Source organism: Nerophis lumbriciformis, linkage group LG19 (assembly GCF_033978685.3).
Source record: "Nerophis lumbriciformis linkage group LG19, RoL_Nlum_v2.1, whole genome shotgun sequence".
Taxonomy (NCBI): domain Eukaryota; kingdom Metazoa; phylum Chordata; class Actinopteri; order Syngnathiformes; family Syngnathidae; genus Nerophis; species Nerophis lumbriciformis.
The window spans coordinates 23,566,942-23,592,382 of NC_084566.2; the positions used below are offsets into that span (position 1 = coordinate 23,566,942).

Consider the following 25,441-nt stretch of genomic DNA (forward strand, 5'->3'; position numbering starts at 1 on the left):
TTTGTGGACGCCATCTGCTCCACACGCTGTAAGTCTTTGCTGTCGTCCAGCATTCTGTTTTTTCGTTTAGTTTTCCATAGCCATCCCTAAGCTTCAATGCCTTTTTTAGGGGCACTCGCCTTTTGTTTATTTTTGGTTTAAGCATTATATACGACGTTTACAAAGCAATTAGCTACCTGCTTCCACCTACTGATATGGAAGAGTATAACATGGTTACTCTGCCGAGCTCGAGACAGCACCGACACTCAACAAAGGCACTTTATTTGCAGATTATAATTACTGGTTTGCATCAAATATTTTTAACCCATCCATCCATCCATTTTCTACTGCTTGTCCCTTTTTGGGGACGCCCGGGATGCTGGAGTCTATCTCAGCTGCATTCGGGCGGAAGGCGCCCAAATAGGTGAAATTACATAATCTCCCAAGGCACACCAGACTGTATCTCATGGCACGCGGAACAGTGGTTGAAAAACACTGCATTAAAGCACCAAGGAGACTCTTAAGCATGCACTCATGCAGACTTTTTTAATTGCTGAGTACTGCTAATTAAACTCTTGGCTCTCCAAGTACCACTGTAATGACCAACATTAAAATACAGTAGCGTGGTAGGCCTAACTATTCACTAAAAACATGTATATTTAATAGTTGTAGCTAGTGTTACATGTACCACAGTTTGAGAATCACTGGTTTCTTTTTCTAATGTTTACATATAGGGCGGGTAGAACAAGGGTTAGTGCATGTGCCTCACAATATGAAGGTCCTGAGTTCAATCCCAGGCTCGGGATCTTTGTGTGAAGTTTGCATGTTCTCCCCATGACTGCGTGGGTTCCCTCCAGGTACTCCGGCTTCCGCCCACCTCCAAAGACATGCACCTGGGGATAAGTTGATTGGTAACACTAAATTGGCCCTAGTATGTGAGTGTGAATGTTATGGTAAATGGGTTATACTTGTATAGCGCTTTTCTACCTTCAAGGTACTCAAAGCGCTTTGACACTATTTCCACATTCACCCATTCACACACTGATGGCGGGAGCTGCCTTGCAAGGCCCTAAACACGACCCATCAGGAGCAAGGGTGACGTGTCTTGCTCAAGGACACAACAGGCGTGACTAGGTTGGTAGAAGCTGGGGATCAAACCAGGAACCCTCAGGTTGCTGGCACGACCACTGTCTCAACTGCGCCAAGCCTTTGTCTGTCTATCTGTGTTGGCCCTGTGATGAGATGGCGACTTGTCCAGGGTGTACCCCGCCTTCCGCCCAAATGCAGCTGAGATAGGCTCCAGCACCCTGTGACCCCGAAAGGGACAAGCGGTAGAAAATGGATGGATGGATGGATGGATGGATACATATTAGGGCTCGAAAGTGGGACGTGGAAACTCAATGCGTTGTTGTTCTTGCTGGTGTCGAAGTAGCTTATTTACATGGCAGAATGTAGGACTGTCCTAAAGTTGTGTTGTTTTCTTTAACAAGTTCAAAACATGCCGTTAACGTGCAACATAATTATATACAATAACGTTTGTTATGATTGCTTCAGGAAAAAAAAAAAAAACGTGTCTTAAAGACTTGCTCACAGGGGTGACAACAACGGAAGTGAAGCTGGAGTAGGGCTGGGCGATATGGACAAAAAAAGTATATCCCGATATATTTGTACTTAAACTCCATATTCGATATATATCTCGATATATTTTCCGGTGAAAGTATAAATATATTAATTTTTGAGCGAGATTCAGTGAAATTGAAGTGAATGACAACTGTACTGTAAACAGTCAGTGGCACTTTTATTAACCAAGTTAGACAAGATGGGTAATAACAGCACAGAAAAAAACTGTTCAAGTAGCACAGAATTACATGTCATGAATAGAATAGAAAAATATTCTTTCTACGTAAAATAAATAACAGCTGTTCAAGTAATACATTTTTGGCAGCATTTTTCGTGTCAAATATGGCACTCGAGAACAGTTTTGATTTGGGCTTACATGGTAAACAACTCAAATGAATGTTTTATTCAGACGCATACTTTTGTCCAAATGTAGCCAAGTAGACGCATTGTGAATTTCCTGGACCTGGTCTACATCGCTCAAAGAAAAATCTAAAGAAGAGAATCCCTCTGCCATCTTCCACTAGTTTTTTAATATATAAATCGCTCTTCTCTCCTACGACTCTTTTGTCGTCATTTGGGATGTCTGTTGTGATTTCCCTTCCTGGTTCGATGACCCGCCCTATCTTGCCTCTGATTGGCTTAATCTCAACCAATAAGCCCATGCGAGGAAGTGAGGAGCGGGGGAGATCAAGGAACACAACAAATAAGCGGCGTTTGGCCATTTTAGCGTGAAATAAATTATATCGATATTACGATATTTTTTTAAATTCATATCTTGTTTAAAAATATATCTATATATTTTACAAACTCAATATATCGCCCAGCCCTAAGCTGGAGAGACATACGTAACACGGAAATCAGAAAAAATAACTAAAAAACAATAGCTGCTGAAAATAAATTAAGTGTATGACTAGGTTTGGGTTAGGGTTGGGGTTGTGTATAATCAGCCGAAAATGAAATACCGTATTATTCGGACTATAAGTCGCAGGTTTTTTTAATAGTTTAGCCGGGGGTGCGACTTATACTCAGGAGCGACTTATGTGTGAAATTATTAACACATTACCGTAAAATATCAAATAATATTATTTAGCTCATTCACGTAAGAGACTAGACGTATAAGATTTCATGGGATTTAGCGATTAGGAGTGACAGATTGTTTGGTAAATGTATAGCATGTTCTATATGTTATAGTTATTTGAATAATTCTTACCATAATATGTTACGTTAACATACCAGGCATGTTCTCAGTTGGTTATTTATGCCTCATATAACGTACACTTATTCAGCCTGTTGTTCACTATTCTTTATTTATTTTAAATTGCCTTTCAAATGTCTATTCTTGGTGTTGGGTTTTATCAAATAAATTTCCCCCAAAAATGCGACTTATATATGTTTTTTTCCTTCTTTATTATGCATTTTCGGCCGGTGCGACTTATACTCCGGAGCGACTTATAGTCCGAAAAATACGGTACATTCAACAACTGAAATTATAACAACCAATTGTGCGTTGCATTACCCATATTGAATCACGTCACAAACTAAACTACCACTTTTGCAATTTCAGCGCCCCTGCGGCCATGTCTCTTAAAACACCGTTCACTTTAGTTTCCGTCACCCTTGTGGGTGCAACTTAGAGTGTTTCTGCGGCCGCAGCTACACAAAGGGGTGCCTTGAGGAACACCTAAGTTATGTAAATTACAAGTTTGGACCCCAGTGCCAATGTGTTTACAGTGGTCCAAGATCCTCTATACAACAGGAGCTCTCTAGAGTTTTTAGGAATTTGCTGCAAAAATGTTTGTCTCCCACCTCGGTGTCAAAGTCAAGGCTTGTGGGCCAGATCCGGCCTCTGAATTAATTATTTCATTAGTATTAGAACCGGCCCGCAGGCCACAGCCGCTTGCTGCTGTTTTGCACGCACCAATACTCCATCAGTGTTGGCGCTAGGAATTTTTCAAAATGCCATGAAGTCACAAAAATGAAGTCCCACAGTAAATTTTTTGGGTCCCACTGTTTTGTAACCGTTTTGAAAACAAATGATAAATGTATGCATTATCCTGTTATATCTCACATTCTATATTGTGTATTGGAAAAAGGTTGTCATAAACGTTACTTAATTCATTAAAACATGTAATACAAAAGAAAACACATTTTTATGCATATGTAAATTAATTCACTTTCTTCTTTCCTTCATGGATCTAAACTTTACCGCTGCCGGTATTTTTTTTCTATATTTTTATTGTAATGTTTTCAGAATGTGTTTGTTCTATTTTTGGCCAAAGTAAGACAAAGAAAACAATCTGAAGATATCTTTATTTTTTTTGTTTTAATGCCACGATTTTAATAATCCAGCCCGCGTGTGCACATATTTTCCTCCATGCGGCCCCTGAGCTAAAATGAGTTTGACACCCCTGGTCTACTAAGTTCTGAACTGAACCCGGGGGTGCGGGGGCTAGTATGGTGTAATTCCCCGGCCGGATTTGGCCCCTGGGGCTGCCAATTAAATAGCCAGCGCTGTAGAAGTGGGGATGTTGTACCCGGGCCCCAAGAATAGGGGGTGGGGGGTCCCCTGAGATTTTGTAAAGTTTGAATATTTTTTTATTTAATTTAATTACATAAAAAAAACGACATCATAAATGTTAATATAAAAGTTCAATAATAAAGTTGCTTGAATCAAATCAAGAACTTTTAACTACCTCCACCCCATATCAAAAATGCTAAACGTTTTGTTCCACCTGGATAGCGACAAAGCTAGCATGGAACACTTCACTCAACACAGTTCACCTTTAAACATTAATAATAATAATAATAACTGGGATTTATATAGCGCTTTTCTAAGTACCCAAAGTCGCTTTACATGTAGAACCCATCATTCGTTCACACCTGGTGGTGGTAAGCTACTTTCATAGCCACAGCTGCCCTGGGGTAGACTGACGGAAGCGTGGCTGCAATTTGCGCCAACGGCCCCTCCGACCACCACCTGTCATTCATCATTCAATTCGCCGGTGTGAGTGGCACCGGGGGCAAAGGTTGAAGTGTCCCGCCCAAGGACACAACGGCAGCGATTTTTGGATGGTAAGAGGCGGGGAGCGAACCTGCAACCCTCAGGTTTCTGGCACGGTTGTTCTACCCACTACGCCATGCCGCCCCTATAACATTCACACTAGCACTTTGGAACAAGGATGAGATGACAGAAGAAAGGTGAAAATATAGTAAATATATATTTGGCAGCATAGGAGGAAGTTATTTACACGCTTCAATTTTGCATGTCTTAGCGCATTACTGTGATGCATCCAAGGAATTGTCGATTTAAAGCTACAGACCCGTCACTAGTTTTTAAAGACAGGGTGAGAGTGAAAGCCCCACTTAAGAACTTTCAGTTTTGGTTGATTTTGGCGGCGCCAGTGGATAAAAGTGGTAGTGTTTTGCCTGAAGGAAGATCACGTTTCCCATGAGGACCAGCGTAAAGCGTGGTAAATCAACAGAAACTACTGTCACGTAGCTACAAACTGACACCATAATACCACCATGATTCAGTAAGACTGATATATTCCACAGTAGGAACCTACATATTTTACTCAAACTTTATATTTGCGATTTGCAGTCTTCGGATTGTTTTTTTCTTTATGCGGTGCTTTTGAGTTTGTTGCGTGGCTGGTCGTGTCAGTGTGGAACTGCACACTAACGAGCTGGTGACTATTGATTTATTTTTGACCGCTTACATTAGCATTATCATTTTGTTTTGAGCATCGAAAGTCACTCACTAGTCCAGCAGGAACAGAGCCAAGGCAGCATCGGTCTGAAATCCCTCCTCGTCTCAGCGAGCGAAAGCCGGGCCAATGTTGATCCTTGACTGTCCTTTTATCCGGGTAGCCTCCCTTTTCCTTATTTTGTCACCTCAGACAAAACTTTTCGTTTCTTTGGTTGTTCTACGGCTTCTACTATGATGGCAGTAATTGCACATAGGCGCTCGCATCGACTTCCGTCTTATTAACGAATGGGGAGAGTGATGTATGCCGTAAAGCAAGGGTGTCAAACTCGTTTTAGATCGGGGGCCACATGGCCCCAAGTGGGCCGGACTGGTAAAATCACGCCACGATAACTTAAAAATAAAGACGATTTCAGATTGTTTTCTTTGTTTAAAAATAGAACAAGCACATTCTGAAAATGTACAAATTATGTTGTTGTTGGGTTTTTTTTCACTTACATGTTGCGGTTAATAGTATTTATTTGTCGTTATTTATACTTTCTGAATAAATTATATGATAATGTTTTTCAGTCAACTCATTGGTGTTAATTTTCAATCTATCAAGATAAAAAAAATATCAAAATCAAATTACAGTATGTTATTTATGTACTTTGCTCATTTTCCTCAACTGGTGCACTAACATCATGTGGTTTATTTTATATTTTTACATATGTAGCATAATCTACAAAGATACAAATATTTGCTATTGCGACATCTAGTGGACACACTTAGAACAGCAGTTTCTTTCATTAAAAAATTTGGGCTAATTTTTATACTTAGCAAACTCATCCGGATAAAACCTGTTCGCGGGCCGTACGTTTGACACCCCTGCCGTAAAGCAAGTGAGCACATTTGTAGTTTTTTGTGTGTCCTCAAAGTCGGTAAGTGCCAGTAAAAGTCATACAGACTCCCTCAGGACATGACAGAGGTGTCATGTAAGTCCATGTATCATCCCAAAAGTTATGAAAATATTTTATGAAGGTTGAAAAGTTACTTAGTGCTGCTTTAAGATGCACTCATAATATAATCATCATCATAATGTGTTATTTGTGTTATCTACTCAAGACATTTATGTGTGTATCAGCTGTGTATCGACTCTTGCAGAATCGAGTCTGCTCATAAGGAGTAACATGGACGAGTCCTTTTAGAGATGTCCTTTTTATCACTTGGTTTAAATAACGTCACGTCCGGCTCACGCTAGCTCATTAAATATGCGTGGTGGTCAAGCCGGCGTCTGTTCTCAATGGGTACAAGTCGCCATTGAGCCTCTCGTCAAAAAATTTCCTGATTGCGTTGTTTTCGGCTGTACGAACCGTTCTAACCGCAAAAAGCATAAACGTTTCTTCAGCGTTCCTCGAGAGGTAGACAAGAAGGGCCGAAGAGTGCAAGATTTTACAAAAAGACGAGGAGAGAAGTAGCACGCACTCCAGTCGAAGAATGCACAAGTTTGCAGTGATCACTTTGTTACAGGTTTGTTTGATATACTTTTAACGTTTAGTATTTCCCATTAAAGTATTATCTTGATAATATTTGTATTTCTTAAAGCACGTTTGGTATGGGTGTTTTTTGCTCGTATTTGCTTTTTGCAGGAAGATCTAGGCCTCTTGCGCACTGATAGTTTGTGCGCTGCTTGTTGCACAACAGCAATCTTGGCTTGGTTGACCACCACAGTTTTTCACTTCCGGGAAAAGTCACGTGACGGAATACAAGCAATTGTGACAGCTGTCACTAACAGTTGTGCGGTGCTTCTCAATGGCACAACCTGCTGCCAAGAACCCCTCAGAGGACCAACTCATGGTCCTAAAACTATTTTTTTCCTCGTTTCAAAAGGCTTGGACTTCAGTTTTAGGATGGTTGGATAGCACAAAAACCACAAGTTATCATCTGTCACTGCTCAAACTAAACCTCATTTTCAATTGAAAATGTTAAATTTTTGCTATAATATGAGAGACATAAGCATCCAAACATGTTTATTATGAGATTTTCTGCTGTATTTTCATTTTTTAAAAATATGCCAAAGGATCAGATCTTAATTAAATGTAGGTTACTTTGAACTTGCATATATAGTAGTTATTTTTTTTAATTTCAGACCCAGGGGGATCCATATCACAGAAAAAGAAACCATACAACGATAAAAAACCCAAATAAAAGAAATACAAGCAGAAATAAAATTAAAATAAAAACTTGCATAAAAATTAAATAAATAAAAAACACTCCACAATCTTCAATTTCCAGCATACAGGCTTACTCGCCAATGGTTCCACGGAGTAAATGTGGTTTAAAACGTACATTTCCTAAAAGTACACAACAATAATGTACCCATAACAATATATTTTGTAGAATTATATTGTAAAATTTAGGCCAAATATCATAATAAACCCTATATAAAATCTATTATTTTCTTAACAATATACACATTATACACGTTCTACATCATCTTGTATTCATATATTGGGCTTATGACTAATGTTTTACTGTACATACAAAAGTATTTTATTATTTAATTTGTGTGCGTGCTCTCTAGAATTCTTGTGGCAACATCCTTAATACTGTGTGTTGAAAATATTGTGTCGTTATACATAAAAAAATAAAAATCTAGAAAAATGCCTGTTCATTCAACAATAATAATTCTCAGTTTAGCTTGACATGTGCTCATTGTGTTTATTATTGTAGTAGTAGTAGTAGTTTGCACTGCAGGAGAACTCCACTGCACCCCCCTGAGCGCTGCCTCTAATATTTTAGTACATCATATTAAAAAAAAAGGTGTTATTATAATGCAGACATGTTTGACACTGGTCATTTCAATAGAGCTATTACATTGGATCTAATTGGGTTGTGTAATTGTACCTAATGTTGTTGCCTGTGAGGTGAGGAAAACAGACCTATCTTATCTCTGGTGATATTAATGTTTGATAAGGTGTCAACGCAGACAGCAAATGTTTATTTGCTGCTGAAGGTTATCTTCCCTAGGCTGCAGAAAGGTGGCCAGAAAGGTGCCTGAATGGGAGAGCCTTTCTCTCCAGTCTTTTCCACCCGCTCCTCCACTTCCTTTCCCAGGCGCCCCACAGACTCTCACTCTCTCCCCTCAGACTTGATTGTGGCTTTGGGCCTCGCTTCCTTTCAGGAAGTTGCAGAGCAACCCTGAGTTAGACGAAGGGAAGTAAATGCATGAAAACGGTTGTCTTGTCATGTTTGGATGTTGTGTGTTGTTGCGACAAGCAGCCTTTGGTTTCTGAGTTTTGCACGTTTAGGCCACATGCTTTTGTGGCTGGGAGGTCGACGGCGCTATGGGCGCTGAGGTCATGCTTGGCAATCGTCACATGATTACATAACAACACTCCAGGATGCCGCTGCTGCACACAGAAAACACCGTAGGAACTACTGCGGTACAATAAAGCCTCTATGATTGGCTTCTGGTGGAAATCATCAGTTCCAGGGTTAAACTGCTGCCTTGTATTGCTTTAGATGGGATTAATATTCCATTAAATGGTACTACCATAGGGCGCACCGGATTATAAGGCGCACTGCCGATGAATGGTCTATTTTTTATCTTTTTTCATATATTAGGCGCACGGGATTATAGGGCGCATTAAAGGAGTCATATTAAAAGGAGTTTACGGACAGATATAAATAAGAACTTTACACTACTTTATATTAGACATGGCAACAGCGAAGGATGAATGTCCCATAACAAGAAGTTGAAGGAAAAAGAAGAAGCTCATCAACTTTGGCGCGGACGCGCGTAATTTTTCAGAATGTATGCAGATCCCAAATACAGATCAGCAGGTACCAGAAGGTAAGTGTCACACACCGCCTCGGGTAAAGGTAATGTAACCTTTGCAAACCAGACTTTCAAACCAATTATGGCAAGGCACGCAGTTGGTAACAGTTTAGAAACATTTATATAAATCCCAAAGTGTCAAAAAGGGAGAAACATCAAGAGGAAACAAAGCACCCAAAATCTGCAATAGTAATAAATAGAGGAAATGTTAGTATAGTTTATTATATATATAGTACATTTATATTCTAAATAAATTTCAAAGTCGGATGCGTTAATGGGCCTATATAATTCATCAAAATAAGCATATTGAAAATAATCAAATAATCAAAATGTAAATCATCCATTATAACAAAATACATGTATTCAAAGGCATAACGTTAACGTTACTCACAAAAAAGCTGAACTCATGAATGCCTGTTGCGACTCAAAACAACACAGAAAATGAAGTCGTTGCACTCTCCAAAAAGTTTCTAACACTCTGAAAGTTCATACACAACAGTTGCTGCTGCGCTTCCTTAAAACAAATCTCCTCGTTAACAAAATATTAAAAACACACAAAGACGGACACAACGGATCAATGTACTCAGACTATGGACTTAAAAAGTTACGTATCGTGAGTTCTTCCCTTCATCCATGGCTCCAACATGTTTCTCCCGAAGCAATGTTGTACTTCTGTGCCATGCGAGGGTCCATGCTGCACATTTTGCAGGAAACTGTCTTCTTTGAAGTCTTTAAAGTAAAGTGTTCCCACACTTTTCTCCATTGAAGCAATAACCTCGAGATGTTTCTCCGCTGAACTATCCGTACTGTTTTCCTCCGCCATTTTTCTAATGTTTCCAGGCAAAGGAGACGGCGTCGTCACGTGAGCTGCACATGACACATTATTGGCTGGCTTACTGCCACCTCCATGAGACGTAGCCGCAACGCATGCGCATAGCATAGATCCAACGAATCGATGACTAAATTAATCGGCAACTATTTTTATAATCGATTTTAATCGCTTAGTTGTTGCAGACCTATTCATGGCCTCCAGTGCTTTTCTCCAGAGGTCCAATGATATCCATTGCGATCCTCTGGAAAGGAACATCAATGAGAGGAAGAGGGAGTAGTGGGGCTTTCTCAGGTCGTCTCGGAGAAGTCTTCTGGCACTGCAGACAGGTTTGACAGTACTCAATAATATCTTTGACCATTAAAGGCCAAAAGAAGGGAGATTTGACTCGAGCGAGAGTCTTGTCTTGCCCAAGATGACCAGCCCAGGGTATGGAAAGAGCAAGATGGAGTACAAGGGGCCTCCAGCAGGTTGGGACCACCAAGCGATTCTCTGGCTGATCTGCTACATACAGGACTCTATGTTCCAGGACATACTTTTCACCCTGGTTTGGCTGCAAGGGGGTGTTAGTGTCTTTCATCTTAGCCAGCAGGGGAGTCAGTGAGACGTCAGCTCTCTGTAGCTCTCGGATGTCTTCAGGTACCTGCCACTCTTCATCAGGTTTCAAGCTTGACACATCACCCAACAGTGGAGTACCTTGGATCTTCTCCAGGCGACGCTGGCACTTGCTTTTCGGGGGGCCCTTCTGACCACCCTGGCATAGAGAAGGGTCCAAGTCAGGAAGAGGCTCCAGCCCTAGCTTGGCTGTCTGGGCACAAGTGAGTACTGGATAAGCCTCTTGAATGGCTGGAATAGAACTGGACTTTGCTTTCTGCTTGTGTGCCTGATGAACAAGATCATGCAGAATAGGCAAGTCTCTGCCCAAGATCATGTCATGGAGCATGTGGTCAAGAACCCCCACACGGAGCAAGAAAGCCTGGTCATCGATGACGATGGTCACATCAGCCACGGGATATCTTCTTTGATCACCATGGACACATTGAATGGCTGTGGCATGCTGATAATCAAGATTGCCAAGTGACACAAAAGAATGGTTCAGCAGTGTCATGGAGCTACCTGTGTCCAACAGTGCTTGGACTGGACGGCCATTAACACAAGCTGGCATCATGATAGGCTCAGTGTCAGGTTTGGCCTCGGGTTCAGGATTGGGTGCAAGAGCAGGTGCCATGACTGAAGCTGGTACAGATGGATGGGGAACATGACAGAAGCTGGACAGCTTGGGACCTTTCAAGGGACAGACTGAGGCTCGATGCCCTGGCTGTTGACAGTGGTAGCAGATGAGATCCTTCACTGGACTCTGTCTCAGGAACACTCTCTTATCCCCTGAGGTGCTGTAACCACCTGCTTTCTGCTCACCTCTTTGGTGTGACAGGTCGTCTGCACCTTTTGCTGCTACCGGGTTGTTCTGCTGCCTTGGCATTCGGAGCCCTTTACGAGCATTCAAGTACTGGCCTGCAAGTTTAGCAGCAGTAAGTCTATCTTCTGGCTTGTGTTCCTTAACCCAAGTCTTCATCTCGTTGGGCAGCATGCGAAGCATTTGCTCCAGAATGAAAAGCTCTGCGATGTCATCTTTGGAACGCTGCTCTGGCTTGATCCATCTTCTGTAGAGACCTTTGAGTCTGTTGTAAGTCTCCTTGGGAGATTCACCAGGCAGAATGTAGGTTGACCGGAACTGGTGCCTATAAGTCTCAGGAGAGATATCAAATTTAGCAAGGAGGGCTTCTTTAAGCTCAGTGTAGACATTGGAAGCATCTTCCTCCATCGCAGAATAGGCATCCAGGGCTTTGCCGGTCAAGAGTGGAACAAGTCGGCAGGCCCAGTCAGACTGAGGCCAGCCCCAGGTGCGAGCGATGCGCTTGAAGCGGACAAGAAAGTTTTCGATGTCCTCACCCTGCTGGAAAGGGCGCATCTTTGGGCCTTGTCGGAGATGAAGGTCAGGTGGCAAGGAATCTCTGGACGGCGACGCTTGAGGACTAGGAGTTGGATGTGGGCGAGTTCTGGGTTTGGGTTTGGGTGACTGCTCACAACGACTATCATCAGGAGTACGGTTAGCATTTTGGTTAGTGAGTGAGTGATCTAGGCTAGACCTTTTACAGACAGTTTTTAACTCCTGGAGTTCACAGACCAAGACAGCTTCCATACGTTGCTTTCCAATCAAAAAGTCTTGGAACATGTTAACCAGGGTAGGTTCACCTAGCACTCTTTCAGTCCTTGGTGGCTCAGCAGACCATCTAGCCTTCCCAGACCCCTTCCTATGCTGCTTACGCCCAGCCCCAGAGTTCTCAAAACAGTCACAGTAAGAAAAGTTGCTTTTGCATAATATTGCGAAACAAAACGCCAGATAATGTCTTACCTTATACACACACCATAATAATACTCGTCTGTGTTAAATGCGCCGACAATCCTTCAAGCGGTGCGGCTTCAAAGCTTACCAAAGTTGTGCTAAAACATTTTGATAGAATTTTGAACGCTATCAAAACCCTCAAATATACACAACCAAAACAATAAATAAAGTAATGGTGACCGAAACAATCACGATTATCATTATCGTGGTATTGTTGAATGTCCTCAAAAAGTACTTATACGCACAAAAATATTTTAACCAAGTTGTATTTTTTTAATAACTAAAATAAATAGACACATTATACTTTCTTGGCAGAGGAAACATCAAATATTGTTCTGGCTTAATAAGAGCCATATTACTTGTATTTGTGTGTTTAAATATGTTTATCTTTTATTGTAAAGGCCGATGAGTTGTTTCACTTCCGGTTTATGTGACGTCATGTGAGTTTACTTCCTGTTGAATGGCGTTGGAGTCCGTCTGTTTCAACTTGACACGGTCGAGTTTATCGATCACTGTGTGCAAAAACAGCACATTCTTTATGTTTAATGTGAATACTGTAGCTCACTTGTTTAAACAGTAAAGTGTCTGTACAAGTTTAGATTGGGGAATTAAGTTTCGTAACGTCAATGTCTGTTGTTTGCATGTTAGCATATAGCACCAGTCCGTCCCTATAAGTGCAGTTATGAATGACGGTTCTTTGATCATTTTTATTTAATACGGTAATACTAACCGTCGGGAGTTTTAAAGCGGTTATCATTACTACCGTTTATTTGTAGTACAAACGCCCGCAGCCACAGAAGCCAATGCAAAAAAGTTACAGCTCTCACCGAACACGCACATTAAAAACACAAACCTCGCCTCAAGAAGGGTCAAAGACAGAATTTACCCTCTGAAAAGCACGAATGCTCTTGAAGGATACACATAGCGATTTATCGACGCTGGAAAACTTACCAACTTTGACTTATCGAATATCGGCCCAGGCCTAATGTTAGTGTGTTATGATGTTAATTTTTCACACTGTCTGTGAACACACCATGTTGGCGGACACAGGGGAAGTGTTAAGTGTCTAGGAGTGAAACACGGAGACAGACATGTGTGCAGGAAAGAAATACATGTTGGGATTGGGCCCGTTGTGAGCATAAGATTGGCAATAGAAGCTAAAAAGAACATCAGACTTGGTCTTTTTCTGGACGCTACAATACAATATATTACTTTAATTTGTTTTAATGTAAAAAAAAAAACAAAAAAAAATTTTTTTTAAAGGTCTGGCGGCTAATATGTTGCCGTGGCGCATTGCTACAATCAAATACATGAAGGGGAACCCCTGTACTCGTTGAACTGTGGTCTCATTAGCATGTTGAGCTCTAAGATGTTTAGCGTGACTTTTGCGTCATATTTTTCCCGAAAAGTTTGGGTAAAATTCTCTTCTCGCTTTTTTTTTTTTTTCCATTTTATTTTTATTGACATCCAGCATCAGACATCCCTATCCATTACATCATATTCACATACATCATACATCTGTTGTCTGCCCTAAATGTCAAAATATTTTTTGTTTATGTCCCAACCATACCACCCCCCACCCAGTAGCATCAATTAAATAAAAAAAAAAGAAATAATAATACATTAATAATAACAATAATTAAAATATATATATATATATAAACATACATACACACACACACACATATATATATATATACTAGGGATGTCCGATAATGGCTTTTTTGCCAATATTCCGATATTGTCCAACTCTTAATTACCGATACCGATATCAACCGATACCGATATATACAGTCTTGGAATAAACACATTATTATGCCTAATTTGGACAACCAGGTATGGTGAAGATAAGGTCCTTTTAAAAAAATAAAAATAATAATAAGATAAATAAATTAAAAACATTTTCTTGAATAAAAAAGAAAGTAAAACAATATACAAACAGTTACATAGAAACTCGTAATTAATGAAAATGAGTAAAATTAACTGTTAAATGTTAGTACTATTCAGCAGCACGCACAATCATGCGTGCTTACGGACTGTATCCTTTGCAGACTGTCTTGATATATAATGTAGGAACCAGAATATTAATAACAGAAGGAAACAACCCTTTTGTGTGAATGAGTGTAAATGGGGGAGGGAGGTTTTTGGGTTGGTGCACTAATTGTAAGTGTATCTTGTGTTTTTTAAGTTGATTTAATAAAAACAACAACAACAAAAAACGATACTGATAATAAAAAAAAATGATACCGATAATTTCCGATATTGCATTTATCGGCCGATAATGTCGGCAGGCCGATATTATCGGACATCTCTAATACACACACACACACACGTATGTATATATATTTATTTTTTTTTTTTTTATATATATATATATATATATATATATATATATATATATATATATATACACACATACATATAGGGACTATTTTTTTTTTCCTTTTTTTTTTAAGCTGTACAATCACTGATTCGAAAAATTAAAATCAGGCTTATGGGGCGTGACATAATTGACCCAGTTTTCCTAGTATGAAGTAAATTTCTCCAATTTATAATTAATAAAGGCAGTTCTCTTCTCCATTTTGTATATGTCCATTGTGATTTCCATCCAATGCTTCAAAGTTGGGCTCTCCAGGGATATCCATTTCCTAGTAATGGTCTTTTTACAAGCCACCAGTAGGATATTCATTAAGTGTTTATCTTTCTTCAGCCAGTCCTGAAGTACATGTCCAAAAAACTAAGTTTTACTTTCAAGGGGTATTTCACGTTTGAAAATATCCTGTAGAGTTTGGTGTATCTCTTCTCGCTTTTAGGTATTTCATTGCTGGGTTACATGTGATGTCACGTCCGGTTGCTGTCGCCTTGCACACGAGCACGTTGAGGTCAAACATAGCGTAATTCTCGCTGAAAGTCAATTGAAAGCAGAGTGAAAATGCCACACATGCACTGTTCTCGCCTCTGGAAATTATTTCAATATATATTTTGGCTTTAAGTAGGGGTGTAACGGTACGTGTATTTGTATTGAATCGTTTCGGTACGGGGGTTTTGGTTCGGTTCGGCGGTGTACCGAACGAGTTTCCACACGAACATATGAAGTAGCCACCCTAAGCTAAAGTCTTAACAAGCTGCTCCACTTCGTTCTGCCTGTCTGCACGCAGCATTGTCCCACCCACACAACCATCTGATTGGTTACACGCAGAGCGGTAACAGCCAATCAGCAGTGCGTATTCAGAGCGAATGGAGTCAGTGCTGCAGCGTCATGATGAGCAGATAGGTGTTTAGCAGGTAAGCATCAGGCGGCGGACTCTCCCCAAATTATAATAAACACCTCCCAGTCAACTACTAGTAACATCACTATGAGCCCGTTGACGTTCTAGAAACATAAACCTCAGCTCGCTCGCAGTCCTGGCTTGAGGTGAAGGCTAATTAGCTTTTAGCGTAACGATAGCTCATTTTTCTGTGCATGTGCATATGTGTATGTGTATGTGTGTGTGCGTGTTACGGACAGCAAAGCCTTGTCTGTCTGTCATTTCACTTTACCTTTTTCTGTGTTGATTGAGCTGTGTTGAGGCAGCAAAAAAGGACATTATGTTAAATGAAGAGTTTCTGTCTCTGATAATTGATATAATAATGTAACTGCATCATTAAGACTACATGAACTCCATGGTGTTCAGGGATGAATAGTCTCTCCTATTGCTATTGTACTATTGTTTTCAGCTATAGTTACATTAATCATTAGTAATGCAGCAGCCTAGTTTTGAATGGCAGGGTCCCTGCTATCACATGTTGATAAAAATATAACATTTACATAATAAAAATCAACTACAGGCTTCCCAAATGCTGTAATAAATCAAGCATGATGAGTTGACTTGAAACTGTTGAATGTTGCAGTTTTTATATGTAGAAGAAAAGTTTTGTCATTTTATTTAATCTGAGCAACAACTTGAGGCAGTTTAATGTTGATTAACGTGGGCAGAATTATTATAGTGTTCCCAATGTTAAAAGGATAAAGCTATTGTTTACAAATTTGGTAAATAAATAACCAAAAAATGTATATTTTGTTGTTTTCTTACTGTACCGAAAATTAACCCAACTGTGACCTCTAAACCGAGGTACGCACCGAACCAAAATTTTTGTGTACCGTTACACCCCTAGCTTTAAGGTACTTTCAGTGCTCCTAAAATAGTCCATTTTAAAGTGAAAATCGTTGTTAAAACCAACAACAAACACAGAGAAAGGTTGCTGCTCTATGTTTTTAAGCCTGTCACACGTCGAGTGGAGCCAAGTCAGAAACGCAATCAAGTTTGCAAGTGAGCACTTTGTCAATGTCCGAAAAGCATGTTTATGAAGTTCTCCATAACTTTTATATAAACACTTTTCTTTAGGAAACTCAAGACACAGAAACACAGAATGAATACATGCTTTGTTGTTGCATATACACAACACCGCCAAACGCTATAGCGTCTTTAGTGCTATGCTCAGCATCAAGAAAATATCCTTAATAGTTTTAATAAACTAGATTAATAAATCTCATTGGCCGCATATTCCATAGCAATGGCATACTGTATCTTGATATTGATAAATATTGTTGGAAACCAAACATAGCTGAACAACAGGGACAATGAAACAAAATATGATCATTAAAACAACTGTGGACACGATTGTAGATGGCAGCCAAATATTTGTACCAGGAAATCAATTGCGAAAAGTTAACTTGTCCTTTTTCATATTTGTGTCACGATCACAGCAGCACGGCACTCATTCATGTAGATCAAACACATTTTTTACCGATTAATGTTAAATCTGTGGACCCCTCCGGATGGAAAGACATGATGTGCCGCCAATCTTTTCTACTTAAAATCCTTGTAAGTGTCAAGGATGTGCTGTCCTGCAGTCACTTTAACAGGCCACTTGGGTGATGATGAATGGTTTCAATATTTAGAACATTCTTTTTGTTATGGGTGTATAAATCCACTCCATCCCATTTCAGTATTTTTTTCATGATACCTGACTTGTATACTTGCCTCTAAATCAGGGGTGTCAAACTTATGGAGGAAAATCTATTCCCAAGTGGGCCGTACTGGTAAAATCATGGCATGATAACTTAAAAATAAAGACAACTCCAGGTTGTTTAATTTGTTTTACTTTGGCCAAAAATAGAACAAGCACATTCTGAAAACGTACGAATCATAAATAATCCTCTGGACAAAATACTTCAAGTTTGTTGAAAATTCTGAGGAAATTGGTGCAGCTTCAAAAACACAATGAGCTTAGACTTGGTCTCAGTGTATCTACAAAGTCAGGATTAAACTTCAAGTCACAGTATTTCTGGGATTGAACAAAAAACATAACATGTAAACTCTTCTAGGTATCAAATACCTCATTTGTCATGTCCACGTATCAATCCACTCAACTCAACAAACCGTAAGTTTTTCGTGTTTGACAGAGACATTTTGGGGGCGTAAGGGTGCCAAATGACGATGTGTTCGAAGCAGAAGACATAAAACGTCAGGTTTTAGGTTCGATGTGGGTTGAGGAGGAGGAGCCACAGTCACCCTTTACTGTGTACCTCCTGCTTGCTTGCCTAACAGAATTGCTATTGTGACATCCAGTGGACACATTTAGAACAGCAGTTTCATTCGGTCAAAAAAAAAAAAAAATCTGCTAATTTTTATACTTGGCAAACTCATCACGCGGGTCGGATAAAACCTTTTAAATGTGCTTTATAAATAAAGTTGATTTGATTTGATTTGTTCACGGGCCTGATCCGGCCCTAGGGCCGTACGTTTGACACCCCTCGTCTAAACCTTTCAAAACACGCCCAAATTAGCACTCATGCAGGTAAATATTCAGTAGTGTCTCAAGGTCACGTGATTGCAACCCAGCTATTGCTGACTTGAAGGAATCCAGCATGTTATTTTCGGACATTGTGTGTTCTGTTGTTTAATTTAATTTGTCAGGATCATCTGTCGCTTTCTGGACTGTTGAGCTTTTTGTATGAATATTGCAGCACGGGTGCACGAGTCCATCAAACCTACTTGTTTAGTTTTTTTTTGGGACAGTTAATGTCAGACTGGCTGAGAAAATAAACACCATGCTGTTCTGTGAATGAGTGGCCCATCACACTGTTATTGTTTCCACTCTTGGAAAAACGTCTTTTGGCACGAAGAGCTCGTCTTCGCTGCTGCTTTTAACAACTTCATGTCTGCTTCACTTGGAGGCGACCAGTTGGAGACTTTTAGTGTTTGTTAGAACGTGATAGCTATTGTCCAATAATGCTTTTTAATTCACAAACAGATTCCCTTCTAGCTGACACTTTTAAGTCTCAGAAGTAGATATTACTCATTATTATCACTGGAGGACAAGGCCAAACAAACACTGAGAGCGAGCCAGGATCAGGCATGCTAAAGACTAAGTTAGAGTGAAACAACACCAGGTAATAAGTGCTTAGTAAAGTTCAAGAAGTTTAGATGGAACCACCTTTAAATCAGAAAGAAAACAGATACTAACAGGACATTTTTAAAAGTATGAAAATAAGAGTCTAGAGCAGGGGTGTCAAAGTCATTTTAGCTCAGGGTCCACATGGAAGAAAATCTATTCCCAAGTGGGCCGGACTGGTAAAATCATGGCATGATAACTTACAAATAAACACAACTTCAGATTGTTTTCTTTGTTTAAAAATAGAACAAGCACAATCTGAAAACCTACAAATCATAATGTTTTTTACACTTACATGTTGCTTTTCATAGTAGTCTATCTTCATTTGTCGTGATTTACAATTTCTGAATAAATGATGTTCATCAGTCAAATAGGTGTGAGTCTGGCAGAGTTTTAAAATGTTTTTATTTATTACATCAGAAGATGTAATAAATAGTAATATCAAAATCCAATTACAGGATGTTATTGATGTAATTTACTCATTTTCCTACAAGCATCATGTGGTTTATTCTGCACATATGTAGCGTCATTTACAACAAAACTTGTGAATTTGGACTAATTTCATGAATTACACATGAAGTTAGTAGGGGATACATGTTATTTCAGCATATTTATGTGCGCCCAGATAATGTGTCCCCAGTCCACTATTTTAACCGGACACATAGCTCCGCCCCCTCTGAAGTCATGCGCACTCCTGGATACAAAGAATTGCTATTGCGACATCCAGTGGACACATTTAGAAGAGCAGTTTTTTTTCCATTAAAAAATTTCAGCAAATTTTTATACTTACCAAAGTCATCTCGCGGGCCGGATAAAACCTCTTTGTATGTTTGACAGCCCTGGTCTAGAGAGAGGATGATACAACAAGAACTGTTGGTGTGTCAGTATTGTCACAGTCTGTGCATATAGAAGGAAAGGCCCCATTCCTGGGTGGATCTAACTGTTTTGCAATGCAGTCCGCTGAAAATGATAGAAAGCGCTAGTATGCTCTACAACTGATGCTGCGGTCAAAGTTGAAATGGCCTTTTTAAGATATTAAACACTTTACTGCCATCTGGTGGCTGATGTGGGGTAGTGCACGTCCCAAATTCGTCACTGTTCAGGTGGCCGTATGAATCGCCTTCCTACTGTAAGATGAGAGCGGATCGATCCATAGTATCAGTCTATGATCGATATTAGAATGATTACTGAATTTTCCAGACCATAGGGCGCACCGGATTATAAGGCGCACTGCCGATGAATGGTCTATTTTTGATCTTTTTTCATACAAAAGGCGCACCGGATTATAGGGTGCATTAAAGGAGTCATATTATTTTATTTTATTTTTTCTAAATGTAAAACACTTGTGGTCTACATAACATGTAATGAATAATAGAATAAAATGGACTTTATTGTCATTATATTTGCATATAACAAGATTAAGGACTCCAACTTAAGGTGCGGTCAACATTCCCTCTAAGGTGCGCAATTGCGCACTGCTCACGCGTCCTCTGCGCACAGCAAATCTATGCTGTGCAAAAAATTGAATCCCACTCTAAACAAAATAAACAAATTGTTTGTATTGTATGATTTCGCAATGCAACTGTGAGTAACAGGTGACGAAAGACAAAAGGCGGCCACAACCGATAAAACATTGTTTGTCAACACTTAAATTATTGTAACGTCTGTGGAGACACTTAAGGGAGGACAGGAATTCCATCGGTCCCTTTATTTAGCTAAATTGTCGGCCATAACCACACCAAAACAATGTGTAAAATACTTTTATCGAGCAAAACTGGTCGTTGTCTACCATACAAACCAAGCCAAAAGCAACTCTTTGTCATCTGTTATATCAACAGCAGCCACTTGCTCTCTCTCTCACCTGCACCAACACATACACTATGGCAATTAGCCACTGGTGCGTTTATGGCCACACAAAAAGTTGGACAACTCCAACTCTACACGTAAAGTGTAAATTTCAGGTCGTTTTACTATGACTCCTCAATCAGTGTGCTTATTCTACTGTCATTTGTTAAGAATGTTATTTTTTGGATATTAATCATGAAATGATGTTACAGGACTACATAATTGCTAATAAAAATATTTATTTTACGGACAGAAAGTTAATAAACACTTCATCTCATGCAACATGTGAATGTTTTAAGGGGAACTAAATGTGATCTCTGAAAGGGGTACACAATCTTTCCAAAGCAGGACCCCCACCCAGGCATAAAATACTATAGTGCATAGCTGATTAAAAAAAAACAATATCTTAGTGGGCCAAATCACATATATTAGAAAATAATCTCTTGAAATTGACTAGTCACTTGATTATAATAATAAGACATTTAAATTGTTATGTCACGTTTGAGACAAATGTGCTGCTGGTATGGCCACAGTGCATACTTGCCAACCCTCACGGATTTTCCGGGAGACTCCCGAAATTCAGCGCCTCTCCCGAAAACCTCCCGGGACAAATTTTCTCCCGAAAATCTCCCGAAATTCAGGCGGAGCTGGAGGCCACGCCCCCTCCAGCTCCATGCGGACCTGAGTCCGCTTTCCCACAATATAAACAACGTGCCTGCCCAATCATTATAACTGTAGAACGATCGAGGGCGAGTTCTTGGTTTCTTATGTGGGTTTATTGTTAGGCAGTTTCATTAACGTCCTCCCAGCGCGGCAACAACACACAACAACAGCAGTCACGTTTTCGTCTACCGTAAAGCAGTTCATCTGCCGTAAACAGCAATGTTGTGACACTCTTAAACAGGACAATACTGCCATCTAGTGCATTTGATGAAAGCACTTTTGTGCGTGCCACACAGCAATGCATCATCAGAGAGGGTGTTCAGCATGGTTCGAAAAATAGTGACAGAGAATAGAACAAGGATGGACAATTCAACCCTTAACTCAACAATGAGTAGATGAGTGTTATGTGTGTGTGTGTATATGTGTAAATAAATGAACACTGAAATTCAAGTATTACTTTTATTTATATATATATAGATATATATATATATATATATATATATATATATATATATATATATAATAAAAGAAATATATATTTATAGCTAGAATTCACTGAAAGTCAAGTATTTCTTATATATATATATATATATATATATATATATATATATATATATATATATATGAAATACTTGACTTGGTGAATTCTAGCTGTAAATATACTCCTCCCCTCTTAACCACGCCCCCGCCCCAACCACGCCCCCGCCCCCAACCCCATCCCCCACCTACCACCTCCCGAAATCGGGGGTCTCAAGGTTGGCAAGTATGCCACAGTGTGCACGTCTGTATTCCACGGAATGCTCAGGGTGTTTGTGCGTTTGCTCACACACATGAAAAATTAGAGGGAACATTGGGTGCGGTAGTGGGAACAAATATGGGATAAAAATAAATTACACAAGAGGTAATAAAGATAAAACTAAAAATTGAAATAAACAGACTTCTAATGGTGGTTCTTTGGTCAAAATGTTGCATAGATTATGTTTTACGGACCATCTTCAAGCCGCTTTCTGACAGTCACTTCAGGATGCGCCGTTTTGTGGGCGGCTTTATTTACGTGTCTCACCTTCGACAGCGTCTTCTCCCCGTCATCTTTGTTGTAGCGGTGTAGCGTGCAAGGAGGGGAGTGGAAGAAGTTTCAAAAGATGGAGCTAACTGTTTTAATGACATTCAGAATTGTTTTTTTTTTTGCAAGGATTATCATTCATTCTTCGTTTAAACAGGAAAATATCAACATCCTAACAGTCGGCGTCCCAGTGACAGCAGACATTGTACAGAAAGAAATGTTTTATTATGTTTGTTGGCTCTATGAGGTCTGCAGTGAGTAGTAATCAGTGATGTTGGCAAATGAAATTAATGTGCCACCATATGCTTAAAATGATCAAAATACGTAAATATTACATGAGTTATTACATGAGTGTGTCAGTTACTACATTACATATATACTTACAGCATGTACGGTCGCGATCAAAAGTTGACATACACTTGTAAAGAACATAATGTCATGGCTGTCTTGAGTTTCCAATAATTTCTACAACTCTTATTTTTTTGTGATAGAGTGATTGGAGCACATACTTGTTGGTCACAAAAAACATTCATGAAGTTTGGTTCTTTTATGAATTTATTATGGGTCTACTGAAAATGTGACCAAATCTGCTGGGTCAAAAGTATACATACTGCAATGTTAGTATTTGGTTACATGTCCCTTGGCAAGTTTCACTGCAATAAGGCGCTTTTGGTAGCCATCCACAAGCTTCTGGTTGAATTTTTGACCACTCCTCTTGACAAAATTGGTGCAGTTCAGCTAAATGTGTTGGTTTTCTGACATGGACTTGTTTCTTCAGCATTGTCCACACGTTTAAATCAGGACTTTGGGAAGACTATTGTAAAACCTTAATTCTAGCCTGATTTAGCCATTCCTTTACCACTTTTGAATTATGTTTGGGGTCATTGTCCTGTTGGAACACATAACTGCACCCAAGACCCAACCTCGGGGCTGATGATTTTAGGTTGTCCTGAAGAATTTGGAGGTAATCCTCCTTTTTCATTCCATTTAAAGCACCAGTTCCATTGGCAGCAAAACAGGCCCAGAGCATAATACTACCACCACCATGCTTGACGGTGGGAATGGTGTTCCTGGGATTCCTCCAAACATATTGCTGGGTATATACCATGTCTAATTTTTGTTTCATCTGACATCACATGGACAAAGATAAGACCTTCTGGAGGAAAGTTCTGTGGTCAGATGAAACAAAAATGGAGCTGTTTGGCTTTTTATGTGAAAACAAATTAAAGTAATATATTGAATATATGAATCGATATCCTATTATTTGCGCGCTATTGCACTGCAAAAACTGAAATCTAAGTAAGATTAAATATCTCAAATAAGGGTGATTTTTGCTTATTTTCTGTCTGATAAGATAATTCTTCTCACTAAGCAGATTTTATGTTAGTGTTTTACTTGTTTTAAGGGTTTTGGTCCTAAATGATCTCAGTAAGATATTACAGCTTGTTGCTGAGATTTAATTACCTATATTGAGTAAAACATGCTTGAAAGTAGAATATCAACTGATGCAAAGCTGTGTCATCAACACTCACAAGTATAAAACTACTTTTTCAAAGTAATAATTTCTTACTTCAAGCATGAAAAAAATAAATCATGATGCCGAGCGCATATCATTATGTCAAGATAATGGCACTAGCATTTACTTATTTAAGAATATTTTTCAACATATTGAGCAAAAAGGTCTCATTGTTTTTTCTACCAAGAAAAGTGCACTTGTTATTAGGGATAATATACTTATTTTAAGGTATTTTTGGGTTCATTGAGGTTAGCTAATTTTACTTGTTTTGGAAAGTCTTGACAAGCCAAATTTTCTTGTTCTATTGGCAGATAATTTTGCTTAGTTCAAGTAAAATACCCCTACTTTTTATATATTTTTTCTTGTTTTTGAACACTGACTTTTTGCAGTGTGACTAGTGATGCACCGATAATTCGGCCACCAAAAAAAGAGTCTGATCACAGAAACAGCTCTGCTGAAACAGGATGTTGTGAGGCAGCATGTCTGCAATGTAGACGTACTGATGTACAAAATGTATGAAATCTATAAAATATTAAGAGGACAGTGGCGCTCTTTCAAGGAGAGCAAGTACAGCTGGATCAGGAGCGCGAAGCATGTGTGGCGTCAGGCTCGCTGCAGCTCTCGCCATTCGCCGCAGACTTGAAGTAAAGTGTCTCTTAACACGAGCGCAGTCTCCAATAACACCAGAAAAAGATGCTAGATTTGTTGCGAGTCGGTTTTAATTGGATAAAGACATTAAAAGGATTGGAGAAGTCTCTAAAAACTGGAAAAATTCTCCACAAAGTACATTATACAATAAGCAGCAAGGATTAAAAAATAGAGCAAAACAATATATTTAAAAATATATATATAACACTAATTAGTAACAACATACATTTGTTTGTATATATAACATGTTTTAAGCGTTTTTTCAAGAAAACATATGCATCAACACCGATTATGCAAATTATATGATGATGTCATACCAATACTGATACAAGATCATTGAATGATTGAATTATAATCCGACAATAACAAAGGATGACGATGTAACAAAATCAATTAAATATTTAAATAATTTCCTACTATTGGCTCTGATTATAATGTTTTAGTTTTTGCCTTTTAAAGCCCCCCTGTGTTCAGTGAATAAGTTCCTGAGTTTGTAAACGATAACAAAAACAACAAAAGATTTTGATAGTAAAAGTTGATAATCCAACCACTGTATTATCGACCATATACTGATACTAGGTATCGTTATTGTCACTATTTGTATCGATCCGCCCACGTTTGTTTACATTTAACTTAGCAGTTAGCATATCCTACGGTGTGTAGTGTGGCATGTTTAGACTTAGACTTAGACAAACTTTAATGATCCACAAGGGAAATTGTTTCACACAGTAGCTCAGTTACAAAGGATGGAAAGGACAATGCAGATATAAAACAGACAAACAATGTACAGTAGTAGCAATATAAAATATAACATGTATGTAATATTTACATAATATATGTACACTATATGATATATACTGATATATTATATTTTATATATATAATATATGTACACTATATGATATATACA

The 25,441-nt window shown here is 39.1% G+C and overlaps 1 protein-coding gene across 2 annotated transcripts in view; it reads left to right on the plus strand.

Annotated features, from left to right (window-relative positions):
- cables1 (Cdk5 and Abl enzyme substrate 1) overlaps positions 1–25,441 on the plus strand; it is a 57,437-nt gene that overhangs the window by 1,179 nt on the left and 30,817 nt on the right. The gene's annotated exons all lie outside the window — the stretch shown is intronic.